The following is a 12,440-nucleotide window of genomic DNA, read 5'->3' on the forward strand; positions in this document are numbered from 1 at the left end:
TTCAAGGCATGAAAAGGCATGGCATGACTTTAAAAGCATATTGCTAAGTGAATGAAGTCAGTCTGAAAATGCCATATACTGTATGATTCCAACTCTATGATAACCTGGAAAAGGCAAAATTATGGAGATAGTAAAATGATCACTGGATGCCGTTGGTGAGGGGTAGGGGAAAGGGATACATAGAACATTTTCAAGGTATTGGAAACACTTGGTATGATATTATAATGAAGGATATATGTCGTCATACATTTGCCCAAACCCATAGAATGTACCACACCAAGAGTGAACCCCAAAGGAAACTATGGGCTTTGGGTATGATACAGTGTCCATGTAGGGTTACAGTCGTAACAAATGCACCATGCTGGTGAATTATGTTAATAATGGAGGAGGCTACACATATGTGGGGGCAGGAGGTTTATGGGAAATCTCATATCTTCCTCTCAATTTTGTTGTGAAAATAAAACTCCTGTAAAAAAAAAAAAGTCTAAAAAAAAGAGTTGATGCAAACAGATTAGATCTTCTCTGCTGTCTTTAGGCTTTTACACCTCTAGTCGTCTCCTCTCAAACCTACGCCTGGTGGACACAACCTGAAGACACCACCAGCTCTCCATGCCTCTTCATCCTACAGGTTTAAAAGTAAAACTATGGGATTCTGAGGACTCTGCCCTGGGACTCATCTGTTCCCCTCTCTTTGAACCCATGTAGACAAACACTTGAACTTGCTCTCTTTCCCCAGCACAGCATGAATTACCAAAGAAAGTAGATGAGTGTTAGCCTCAGGGAAACATGACTTCATCAGCCAAAATAACTAGATTTGAGGATATAATTACTATAAAGAGAGGCAACACAGAGGACAACACTTCGAGCAGATTTATTGAAACAAATGATTCAAAAATGTAAAATAACTAGGCCAAATATACTTAAGGAGATATGAGGGAAAATATTAGCAATATGAAACAAGAACAAGAAATCAATAAGAGATACCAAGTGGAAATGTAGGTGTAAAAAATATAAATAACTGAAGTAAACAATAAGATACATGGTGAAATAAATTTGAAGAAAAATGAAGTGGTAAATTAGAAAATCATACTGGGACGCCTAGGTGGCTCAGTAGGTTAAGCATCCGACTCTTAATTTCGGCTTGGGTTTCACAATCTCACTGTTCTTGGAATCAGGCCCCAAAGCTGGCTCTGTGCTGATAATGTGGAGCCTGTTTGGGATTCTCTTTTTCCCTCTCTCTCTGTCCCTCCCCTGTTCAAGTGCATGAGCTCTCTCTCTCTCTCTTTCTCAAAAATAAATAAATGAACATTTAAAGAAAAAGAAAATCAGACTGAGAAAATGATAGAATATGTAAAAAGAAAGCTAAATGATATTAAAAATAGAACAGAATATGTGGGATATAGGTAGAAAAGTACTGTAAGAGAGCCCCTAACTTTGTCTGGGAAACCCAAGAAAAGCTTAAGGAAGAGAGTTCTTAAACTGAGACATAAAGAATGGTAGGAGCTTGTCAGGTGGGCATGGAAAGAAAAAACATTTCAGGCAGAAAACACCAATGTGTGCAGATGCATGGAGGCATGAACGAAGGTAATTGCTGTGATTTGGGAGGAGCAGGTAGGCTGGTGTGTCTGTAGCAAAGGCTACTTGAAGAAAAGTAATGAAGGCTAATGTTGAAGGGCAAGCAAGAGTCCAATTGGGAGGATTCTTGGGAGATCTGTAGTATAATGTCCCCCCTTTTTAAATCTAAGGAAACTAAGTCATGCTCAGACCGCTTAAGTGAGTTGCCCCAGGTCAGCCCTCTGACTGGGGCACTCATGCTTTTTCACTGCATCATATGTCCTGAGGTTACTTAGCTTGGTAATCTCAGTGTTTAGCAAAGTCTGTTAAAACACACACACACACACACACACATAAATGAGACTGAAAAGTAGGTGAGCCTTGAGTTCAGGAGCTGATGGGTTGTTCTGAAGTGTGGAGTGTCCAGCTGATAACTAGGACATTCAGGGTTCAATAGAAGAAGACCGAGGCCAAAGGGGGATAAATTTTGCCACCATCAGCGCATGGAGGGAGGGGCATTCATGGGAGTGGGTGGAGTTGTGGTAATAATCCCCCTTGTGATGTTGGCAAACATTTTCTCAGGACAGAAACATCTCACTGATGAACTAGGACATCACTGGCTCAGAGAGGAAAACCAAAAGAAAGGCCAGTTGTGACATCTTCTACCAACTAGATACTGCTGGCCCATCAGTTACCCCTGGATGGGATCTGAATCTGATGTCGAATTGCTTCTATCAATCACCTGGTGAAGATAAACCATCCTTTGACCTGGACTGTCAAAAGTCTAAATTCTTTTGAGTCACACCCCATCCTGGGATGCAGGATCACAGGAGTACTAGAGTCACTGGGGAAACCCAAACTGGGAAGAGCTGTCTCTGAATTCCAGGTATGCAGAGGAGCATCCGTTTATCCAGAGGTAAGTATCATTACTTCTGCCCTGTAGGTAAAAAAGCAAACTCTTCTAAGTTTATATATTTATTAAGAGAGAGAGAGAGTGAGCACGAGTGGGGGATAGCCAGAGAGAGAGAGAATCCCAAGCAGGCTCCATGCTGTCAGGGCAGAGCCAGATGTGCACCTCAAACTCAATAACCATGAGATCATGACCAAGCCAAGACCAAGAGTCAGATACTTCAACAACTAAGCCACCCAGTGGTCCCCCCAAAAAACTAACTCTTGAAGAGTTTAAGAAACTTTCCCAAGGTCATACAACTAATAAGGGACAGAGCTGGGATTTAAATGGAGGGTATGTTGGCCCCAGAGATTAGCAGAAGGAAATGGAACAAGACTGAGTGCTGAGTGTACCCAGCACTTGTTCTCACTTTTGCTTTCTCAAAACCCAGCACTCAAAGTGGGTCAGGAGGGAGAGTCCATGTCCTCGGTTCTAAGAAGCTTGAGAATTGAAGTTACCAATCAATGAAGAAAGAACTTTGGCCCACAAGTAAGAACTAGGTCCCACCATGAGCTTTGCCACAACTTGCTGTGTGACCATGACCAAGTCACTTTCCCTCTGTAGTCTCCATTCTCTTTATATATGGAAGACTCTGGAATCCCATGTCTCTGTGACTGGCAGGGGGCTTCCCTTAGACCCTAAGCCCCATCCTCCAGGCCTGGCAGCACCCACTTCTCTCCTCCCAATGCCTTTCCTCCTCTCCATTCACACCAGCCATTCCAGCTCGAGCTTCCCAGCTGAGGGTTGGGTGTGGATTGTGTGGAAAGACATATGGCATCCCAGTGCAGCCGAGAGTCCAATCTCGAGGGGAAACCATTGTTCATTCATCTGGACCGAGTGACATTCTTTATGCAAGAATAACTCTTGATTAAAGGGTGAGTTTTAATGGAAACTAATTAGGCAAACTCTTTAGCCTGGGCATAATGATCAAATGAGCTGTCACACCGTACCTGATACAATGATCTCACTCGCTACAAGATTTTATTCCTTAGCAATTACACTCCCACATGGCACTGCGTGCCGTTATTGCCTGGAGCACACATGTCAAATTAAAGAGCAACTTATGCACCTGATATTTAATTATTGCCTAGTACTACAGACACCCGGGGAATGTCAAAGTGAGCAGTCCTGCTTGGGAGAAACGAAAACTGAAATCTTCTTCTGCGAGGGAGTGAAAAAAATAGGGATAAAATATGTATAGGTTACTATAGTTTCTTATTCAGCCGTCTTACAATTCACAGTTACAAAACCTGCTCTCCCCAACCTTGAATAATTTACCACTTTTTTTTTTCTTCATCCAGAAAAGTCAGCAGAAGGAGAGTTGTAGGTAAAGGCATGGGGGCCCTATTGGTATTTGTTTACCTATTTGATTGATGCGGTTCGGATCTGGTCAAAGTTGAGCCCTTTGTGCAAGTGATTCTTTCCCTAATGGGCTGTGACAGGAAAGAGGGTGCCTCGTATGCCTCCCTAGTCTAAAGGGAGATGTTTGCCCTCAAGGCTGAGCACTCGGGAAGCCCCATCGTGCACTTCAGTCTCACTGAGTGACACATTTGAGAAGTTGACCCAAGTTTCTCTCCAGTATATTTGCACCTCAGCTGGGACAGAGAGAACCATTGGGATGTAAGGATCGGTCTTCTGCTTTGTATGTTAGAAGAGTCTGGAGAACTTTTCAAACATTCTGATGCTCGAATCCCATCCCAGACTAATTAAATTAGGATCTGGAGAGGAGGACTGGGCAATTTATTTAAGGCTTTTCCAACAATCTCGGTATTCAAGTGAAGCCTAGAATCACCAGTGTGAAGAGCCACCAGGCCTGACGCGAGCCGGTGCTGAGTGTGATGGGGACTGCTTCCCGTCCTCAACAAGACAGACCCCCATGCCTCTGTTCTTCGCACATGCTGTTCTCTCCTCCAGAATGCTCTTCCCCATCCCTTCTTACTACCTGGAAAACAAAAACTATCTTCCAATATCAAGTGCAAATGTTACTTTCCTAAGACAGCTCCTCTGGTATTTCCAGGAAGACTTGCTTCCACATCCCCCAGGAGCCAGACACCAAGCTAAAAGGATCCTTGAACCAAATTGTTTCCTCAGTGGGGGGTTCAAGAAGAGAATCCCCATGTCTCCAGCAACCATCTGTGTGTCCCAGCTGAGCAAATTCTAAGAATGTCTTGGTCCCTTTTGCTCCAGATAAAGAAATTCAAATTACCCATTATCAGAATTGCACTGCCTAATACTAAAATGCCTTAATGTGAGTGCTTTTGTATTTAGTAAACTGCACAGCTTGTGAAAACCCCCTCCAAACATCTGGCAGGAGGCCCAGCAGAGGTAAGGCTGGAGCCTCTGACGATGGCAACATGTAAACAAGTGTTTTGTCTCGACAGATAATCATTAACTTCCAGTGTCAGGCTTACCCCCAGAGGTCTGGTTCCTCAGCCTTGCAAAGGCTTCTGGGAAACAGCAGCTGGGATGGGGCCTGTGCTCACACACGCTGGGAAGGGAGGGGGTGGGCAGGCCTGTCACTACCAACGTGGAGAGGCAGGAGGTGATGGGCACGGCCTTAGAGCAGTTTCTTCTGATGAAAAGCAGCAGAATCAGGGAGCCCTGCTCTCCTCTCGGGGACTTCGGTGCTAGGTAAAGATTTAGTCTTAATTCTGCTGTTGGCTGGCCATGTGACCTTGGGAAGGAAGCCTCAGTTCCTCTATCTGTCAAGGAGAGTTGACACAAGATCCTGCTTTACAGGGCAGTTGTAAGAAGTAGGTAGGAAAATATGTGTCAGTGAGGCTTCTGGAATAGCACTGGCTTACAGAAGGCAGTTGATAAAGGGAAATTCGTTCGCCATTCTTCCCTTCAGACATTCCTAACTGGGCCCTAGGTTCATCTAATGATCCTTTTCCTAACTCAGTAAGTAAAGAATTTGGCCCCACAATCACTGGGCTGACATTTGTCATGTCTGGGCACATGAATACTTAGACACAAACCCAATAATAAGAAAACAGCTGGATTTTTATCCTCTCTGACCATTAGTAAATACTGGTGCTAAGTAATCCTTCACAGTACATTCAAATCCAAATATGAGTTCATTCACTAAATATTAATTGAGTGACTACTACGTTCTAGGCACTACATGTGCCTCTGCAGCTCGGGTTCCTCAGAAAGCAAACACAGAGACAGATGTCTGCAGGAGGAAGTTATTACGGAATGTAATTCCACAATTTTAGGGCCCACATCTGTAGAAAAGAGAATTATGTCCCTCCAAGCTTCTTACATTAAAGACCTAACCCTCAATGTGACTGTATTTGGATATAGGTAATTAAGGTTAAATGAAGTCATATTGGTAGGACCCTAACCTGACAGGCCTGGTGTCCTTATCAGAAGGGGAAGAAATATTGGAGCTCTCTCTTTCCATGTGAGCACAGAGGAAAGGCCATGTGAAATCATGGCAAGAAGGTAGCTGTCAGAAGCCAGGATGAGAGGCCCCACCAGAAACTAAACTGCCAGCACCTTGACATTGGATATATAGCCTCCTGGAATGTGAGATAACAACTTTCTATTGTTGAAGCCAGCAGTCTGCGGTATTTTGTTAGTCAGCCTGAGCTGACTAATACAAGAGATGAAGGAAGTAGGAACACGAAGGGGGCAGACACTAAGCTATAATGCAAGCCTGAAAAAGATTTCAAATGAACCCATGAGGAGCTCTAGAACTAAACCGGCCCTTCAGAGTCATCTCCAGTTAGAATGAGGGCCACCTAGGGCATCAGTCATTGCAAGCAGGCTGTCCCCGAAAAGAGGCATGACCCCAGAAATGGCAGTTTCTTTCTGCTGAGGCAATCCCCCAAAAGGCTGGCAGGACTCTGGGCATCACATACTCCATCGCGGCAGTGAGGAGTGCCCTTTTCCTGGCACCCACCATGTGGCACCCAAATGTCATTTTATTATTATTATATTTTTATCTTCACGGTACTCCTGTGAGATGATACCTATTTCACAGAGAAATGACATAATGTGTTCAAAGCTGCGAAGCTGATAAATAATGGAGGCAGAATTCAAGAAGAGGCCCCTCTTTCCCAGTGACCCTAGTCTTGCCCGGACGCTGTGCTGTCCCCTCCTTGGAAGATGAAGAAGAAGCTTCATCTGTAAGAAGTAACCCCTGCCCTGTAATACTTACATGCAACCTAGCACCTTGTGCCTCTCTCTTCAAAGCCCATATTACTTTGCCTTATAATAGTCATATTACTAGACACTTATTTGGCATTTACTATGTCCCAGGCACTGTTTTAGCACTTTTCAGGTATTAATTTATTTAATCGTTTCGAGAGGTGTTTCCTCTGAGGTATTATTTTCATCACCCTCATTTTACCGTTGAGAAGGCTAATAAGACACAGAGTTGTTAGATAACTCTCCCAGAGACACCTAACAAGGGGTTGAGCCCATGTGATCCAGTTGCACATCTTATACTGCTCCGTCTTGGGGTGATAATGGTCACATCTGCCTCCCTCTGGTCTGCAAAGATTTGATGAGCTCGGTCAAATCTTGTTTATCTTTTCCATTCCAGCACCTTATCTGCGACTGAGATACACTAAGCTCTTTTGTAAGGTCTTCCTAAGCAACTGAGTGATGCCTTGCACACTAACAGTTTGAAAATTATTTGACTTGATGTATGTGGACAAAACCTAGAAGAAAAGACAGACAAATAAAACCTGTTGATTCTGTTGATATGCTGATATCATGGCGAATGTTGATTCTTTTACTCTCTGGATGTTGATAGAATATTGGTTTCTAGGAGCTCAAATGGATGATGCAGACTTTCTCTACATTTCCTATCATATCACAAGAGTGGACATCTATTCCACTTCTGAGTGCATTGCTGCTGGGAATGCAGGCTTCCCCAGAGCTCTGAGAATCTGACCCAGATCACGTCTCAGGCATCACAGCATGGCAATGTCAAGGATCCCATGACCAATTCTAAGATGAAAAGATCAAAACTCCCATCATCTCAACTCTGAAGTTATTGATACCCAGCAATCATGTAAATAATATTTTTGTGGCCACTTAAGTCTACTTCTCAGTAAACATAATGATTGGACATATTCCTGAAAGCTTCAGACCTTCTATCCATTAGGATACTTAGAAAAGCAGAGCCTTATACACACTTTGCAGCAGATAATCAAAATGAGCCAGTGGCCAGAGAGGCTCTTTGACAGAAATTACACTGAGTCCTCTCATTTCACTCCCAGACCTGCTTTATACCTTATATTCACTCACTCACTCATTCATTCATTCATTCCCTCATTCATCCAACAAATGTAATTGGGATTCTACTGTGTGCCAGGTGGTTTTCTAGGCTCTAAGGAAACAACAATAAATAAGCCAGTTGAGTTCCTTTCTTTCATGGAGCTCATAGTCTCTTGAGAGGATATGAATGATAAGCAAATGATATTGTTTCAATTCAGGATCATTTCGACAATGGAAACAAAACAGGGAAATGTGATGGGAAGTAAGTGAGCTGCAGGGAGAAACTGGTTTTGAAAGGATGTTTGGGGAAGGAATCTCCAAGGTGGTATTTGAATTGAGACCTGAATAACGAGAGGTACCCAACCTTTAGAAAATTGGGGAGCATAGCATGTCAGGCAGATAAAAAGTGAGTGCAAAGTCCCTGAGGCCAGTCTAAGCTTGCCAGTATTCTGGGGAAAGAAAGCAGGCCAGTCTACATGGGGGGAAATGGGCAGTAAAGGCTGTAAGATACAAGACTTCAGAAGTAGGCACAGGACAGACCATCCAGGCCCTTAGGAGCCAAGGTGAAGGAAGTTTGGATTTTATACCCAGCATAAGGGGGAAACACTGAAGAGCTTGAGTTTATGATTTAAGTATTGAAAAGATTACTCTGGTTACCAAGTGAAGAATAAATTATAGGTAACACATGGAATTTTGGAGACTCAGTTCACCTTCTCCTGGATTTTTTGCCTGCAGATGTAGCTCTTGGTTCCAACCCCAGAGTTCTTGCTGCTCAGTTCACATTCTCTAGTGCCCAGCCTGCACCCCCCCTCCCTACCCCTGCCCCTCAGGACTCAACCGTTGCCTCGAGGCACTTCAGCTACCAACCTACCCGTCCAGCTGGCTCAGCACAAGTGAGGATCAGACAGGTCTTCTGGATCCCAAAAAGCACTGGGTTAGCTTAGAAACACCACTTGTAAGATCCAGAGGTGCCCATTGCCATATCCCAGGAAGCAGAGAAAAGAGCTGACACCGTTCATCAAACTCTCTCCAATGCTATGCAGAGTGGGGGCTCCAAAGATAATGGATGGGTCCAGATGTGCTGGGAGTTCATTTTTAGCCTGGGATGGAGGGAGCCTCCCCTGATGGAGGAATCGGGGGAAGAAGTCAGAAGGAAGCTGCAGCCCAGAAAATATTACCTTACAATAAAAGCGCCACACTGGCTGGGGTGAAGGTGTCCAGAAGGTGTCCGTCCTTGGATTAGGTGGGACCCGCTAGACTGCCGGCCTGGTTCATCAGTGGCCTGACATCACACATCTGCAATTGGGTACTTTTTATATTAACTACCACCTCCTGCCATAATGAGTGCTCATAACTATGTTTTATATAAAGTTGACCATGCATTTGCACAGAGCCCATAAGGGGCAGTGATTATGAACTATGCCGGGAGTCTGTGGGGCACCCGCTATCCCCTATTTCAGACCCACCCTGTGGGATGCATTTGAGTGACAAAGGATGGGTAGTTTGGGAGGGGAGAGAGCTGTGAATACAGGATCCCTGGCAGGCCAGGAAGGGTTTCTGGGATGTGCTCCTCTCCTAAAACACCCTGGTACCAAGCTATTAGTATTAAAGAAAGACTCAGTTTGCTTGATGAAAACATTAGGTCTAGGAGAGGGTCATTTAAAAAAATTGAGGGGATGCCTGGGTGGTTCAGTCCTTTAAGCATCCGATTTCAGCTCAGGTCATGATCTCACTGTTCGTGGGTTCAAGCCCTACATCGGTCTCTGTGCTGACAGCTCAGAGCCTGGAGCCTGCTTCAGATTCTGTATCTCCCTCTCTCTCTCTGCCCCTCCCCTGCATGCACTGTCTGTGTGTCTCTCTCTGTCAAAAATAAACATGAAAAAAATTTTTAAGAAAAAATGTTTCTCTTAACTTTATTATCTCTTACTATTATATATAAATGTATCAATACGCAGTACTTGATTCTGAATTTACTGAATTTTGTTTTAGAAAGGAGCCCTCCTCCTTGTGTCTGGGCTTGGTTAATGGGACAATAAAAGACTTCAGAGGACTAGCATAAGGTCTGAATCCATAGACTTGGCTTCCTTTGTAACCTCCACACTTACCAGCTGTGTCACCCACATGTTACTGCCCTCGGCCTCAGTTTCCTCTTTCACCAAGTGGGATCACCATACCTGGCATTTTGGTGGGTGCTAGTGACACCTCCAGTTTTAAAGTTTAGAAACTGAGAAGATAGGAGGCTCCTAAGTTAGAAAGTTCACTCCAAAGTTAGAAGGTCATGGAGCTGGTTGATGGAGCTAAAATCCAAGCCCAGGTAGTCCGACTCCACAGCAGAAGAACCCAGCACAGTGCCTGGAGCAAACCCTGGAAAAATAATTTTAAAATAATTTGTTAATGTTTATTTATTTATTTATTTATTTATTTATTTATTTTAATGTTTTATTTTATTTCTAGCAGAGAGAGAGAGAGAGACAGCGTGAGCAGGGGAGGGTCAGAGAGAGAGGGAGTCACAGACTCTGAAACAGCCTCCAGGCTCTGAGCTGGCAGTCAGCACAGAGTCCGACGCAGGGCTCGAACCCACGAACCGCGAGCTCATCACCTAAGCAAAAGTCAGATGCTTAACCGACNAATGTGAAGCTTGAACCCATGAACTGTGAGATCATGACCTGAGCAAAAGTCAGATGCTTAACCGACTAAGCCACCCAGGCGCCCCAATGTTTATTTATTTTTGACAGAGAGGGAGAAAGAGAGAGACAGAGTGCCAGCAGGGGAGGGGCAGAGAGAGAGGGAGACACAGAATCTGAAGCAGGCTCCAGGTTCCAAGCTGTCAGCACAGAGCCCTATGCTAGGCTTGAACTCATGAACTGTGAGATCATGACCTGAGCCAAAGTCAGACGCTTAACAGACTGGGCCACCCAGGCCCCCATTTAACACTGGAAAAATAAATGACAGTTCTTATCATCATTTTGACCAGCTTCAACCCAACTCCATGTACAAGTCTTAATTACCACCATCCACCTCAGGTAGGATTCCAGATCCTTATTAAAGGGGATGGAGACACCCTGAGGGGCCTTGGCAAGGCAGAGCTATAGCTGCCTGGTGCCCCCAGAGGGTTGGTCCCTGGTCCACTGAGGGGACAGAGAAAGCCCCAGGAGTGAGGTAAGGACAAGGATGGCAGGAAAAAGACACAGGCTAGAAGACTAGAAATCTGGACTCTGGTCCCTGACTGTCACTTGCTTACCCTGGCACCCTGAGCAACATTAGCTGCCCTTAAATGGATGGCAGGGGACATCAGGGCTGGCTCTGGGCCCAGATGTAAGGAGTGAAACACAGGGCAGAGAAGTCCAGGATGCTCATATTGAATTATGACTTAGACTGATCAGGGGTCATGGACTCCTTCTTGCCAAGTTTTCTTCCTGGAGGTCAGCCATCTTGTTTGGATGGCCCAGCATTTTTGCCTTGAGGTAGCCAGAAGCTCAAATAGGGAGACCTTGGTAGATGGAGTCAGGGAGCCCAGGAACTCTGGCCAGCCCACCAAGGATCTGTAGCATAGCCCAACACATTTATGACCTCTCCAGGCCTCAGTTTTTCCCATCTGAGAAATGAGAGTGTGGATAAAACAAATTGTAATGGCTCTAACATCTTGAAAATATCACATCCCCAAACCTGACTTCATCTGCAGCCAAATACTAATATCCCTGGGGCTGAGTGATTTCATTTAGGTCATATGATTTCCCTGCACATAAACAGGAGTGAAACAAAGGCCCCCTTTCTCCAAGTTGTTAGCTCTCACACACAGGTTCACACACACTCACACACATGCACATACACTCTCATAATGCTTATACAGCCCACCCCCCAACCCCAGTTGTGCACAAAGGCACACACACACAGGCTCGCAGAGGCACAAACACCTGGACTCTCTAAGCTGCTCCTTCCCCCACCTCACTCTTGCTTGCTCCCTGCCCCCCAACCCTTTCTGACACCCCTGCTGGGAAGCTGAGCGCCCTGGTGCCTGTGAGCTACCTAACCTGATGGGCTGGTGCCACCCAATGGTCAGGATCAGAAATGCATCCTTGGTTCCAAGAATCAAAAGGGACTGGAAAGGGTCCAGGTCACTGGGTACATCCCTCTCCTAACAAGGCTGTGTCCAGAGCTGCCACAGACAGATGAAGTTTCTGTGGTCTTTAAAACCTTTGTAACAAGGGCTTCCTTACATGACACCTCTAGTTCTTGTCAGGAGTTTGCCATTGACACTGGGCAACCTTACACTAGAGCCTAAAATTATTAGGTACAAACTGTGTGTTCAGCACCATTCTAGAAGCTTTGTAGGTGATATCTTTTTAATGTTCACAACAGCTGTCTTTTCAGGTCATATATCATTGCCTTCATTGTGAAGAGCTGCAACCAAGAAGGAAGGGCACTAAGATAGTACGTGAGCTCTAATTCAGCAGCCACTTAGCCATCTTGGACCTCAGTTTTTCCATTTGTATATGATTAGTTTCATTCACTCACTCATTCATTTCATGAGCATTGATTGAGTATCCAATGGACCAGGATCTGTGTTGGGGGCTGATCTTCAGCAAGTGCCCTTATGGAGGTCCCAGTCTTCTGGAATCAATGACAACTTATATCCTCCTAGGCCCCTGACTCTATTACCTTAGTGGCTTTTTTTTTTTTTTTTTTTTTTTTTTTCCAATTTGAC

The 12,440-nt window shown here is 44.7% G+C and overlaps 1 long non-coding RNA gene across 1 annotated transcript in view; it reads left to right on the forward strand.

The window, feature by feature from the left end:
• Nucleotides 1-2,187: 2,187 nt before the first annotated feature.
• Nucleotides 2,188-12,440, forward strand: part of LOC144229098 (uncharacterized) — a 14,731-nt gene continuing 4,478 nt past the window's right edge. The window contains exon 1 of the long non-coding RNA XR_013334352.1: nucleotides 2,188-2,470. This is a non-coding gene — a long non-coding RNA (uncharacterized LOC144229098). The remainder of the gene's footprint in view (nucleotides 2,471-12,440) is intronic.

The sequence above is a fragment of the Crocuta crocuta genome, unplaced genomic scaffold, assembly GCF_008692635.1.
Source record: "Crocuta crocuta isolate KB4526 unplaced genomic scaffold, BGI_CrCroc_1.0 scaffold233, whole genome shotgun sequence".
In the NCBI taxonomy this organism is placed as follows: domain Eukaryota; kingdom Metazoa; phylum Chordata; class Mammalia; order Carnivora; family Hyaenidae; genus Crocuta; species Crocuta crocuta.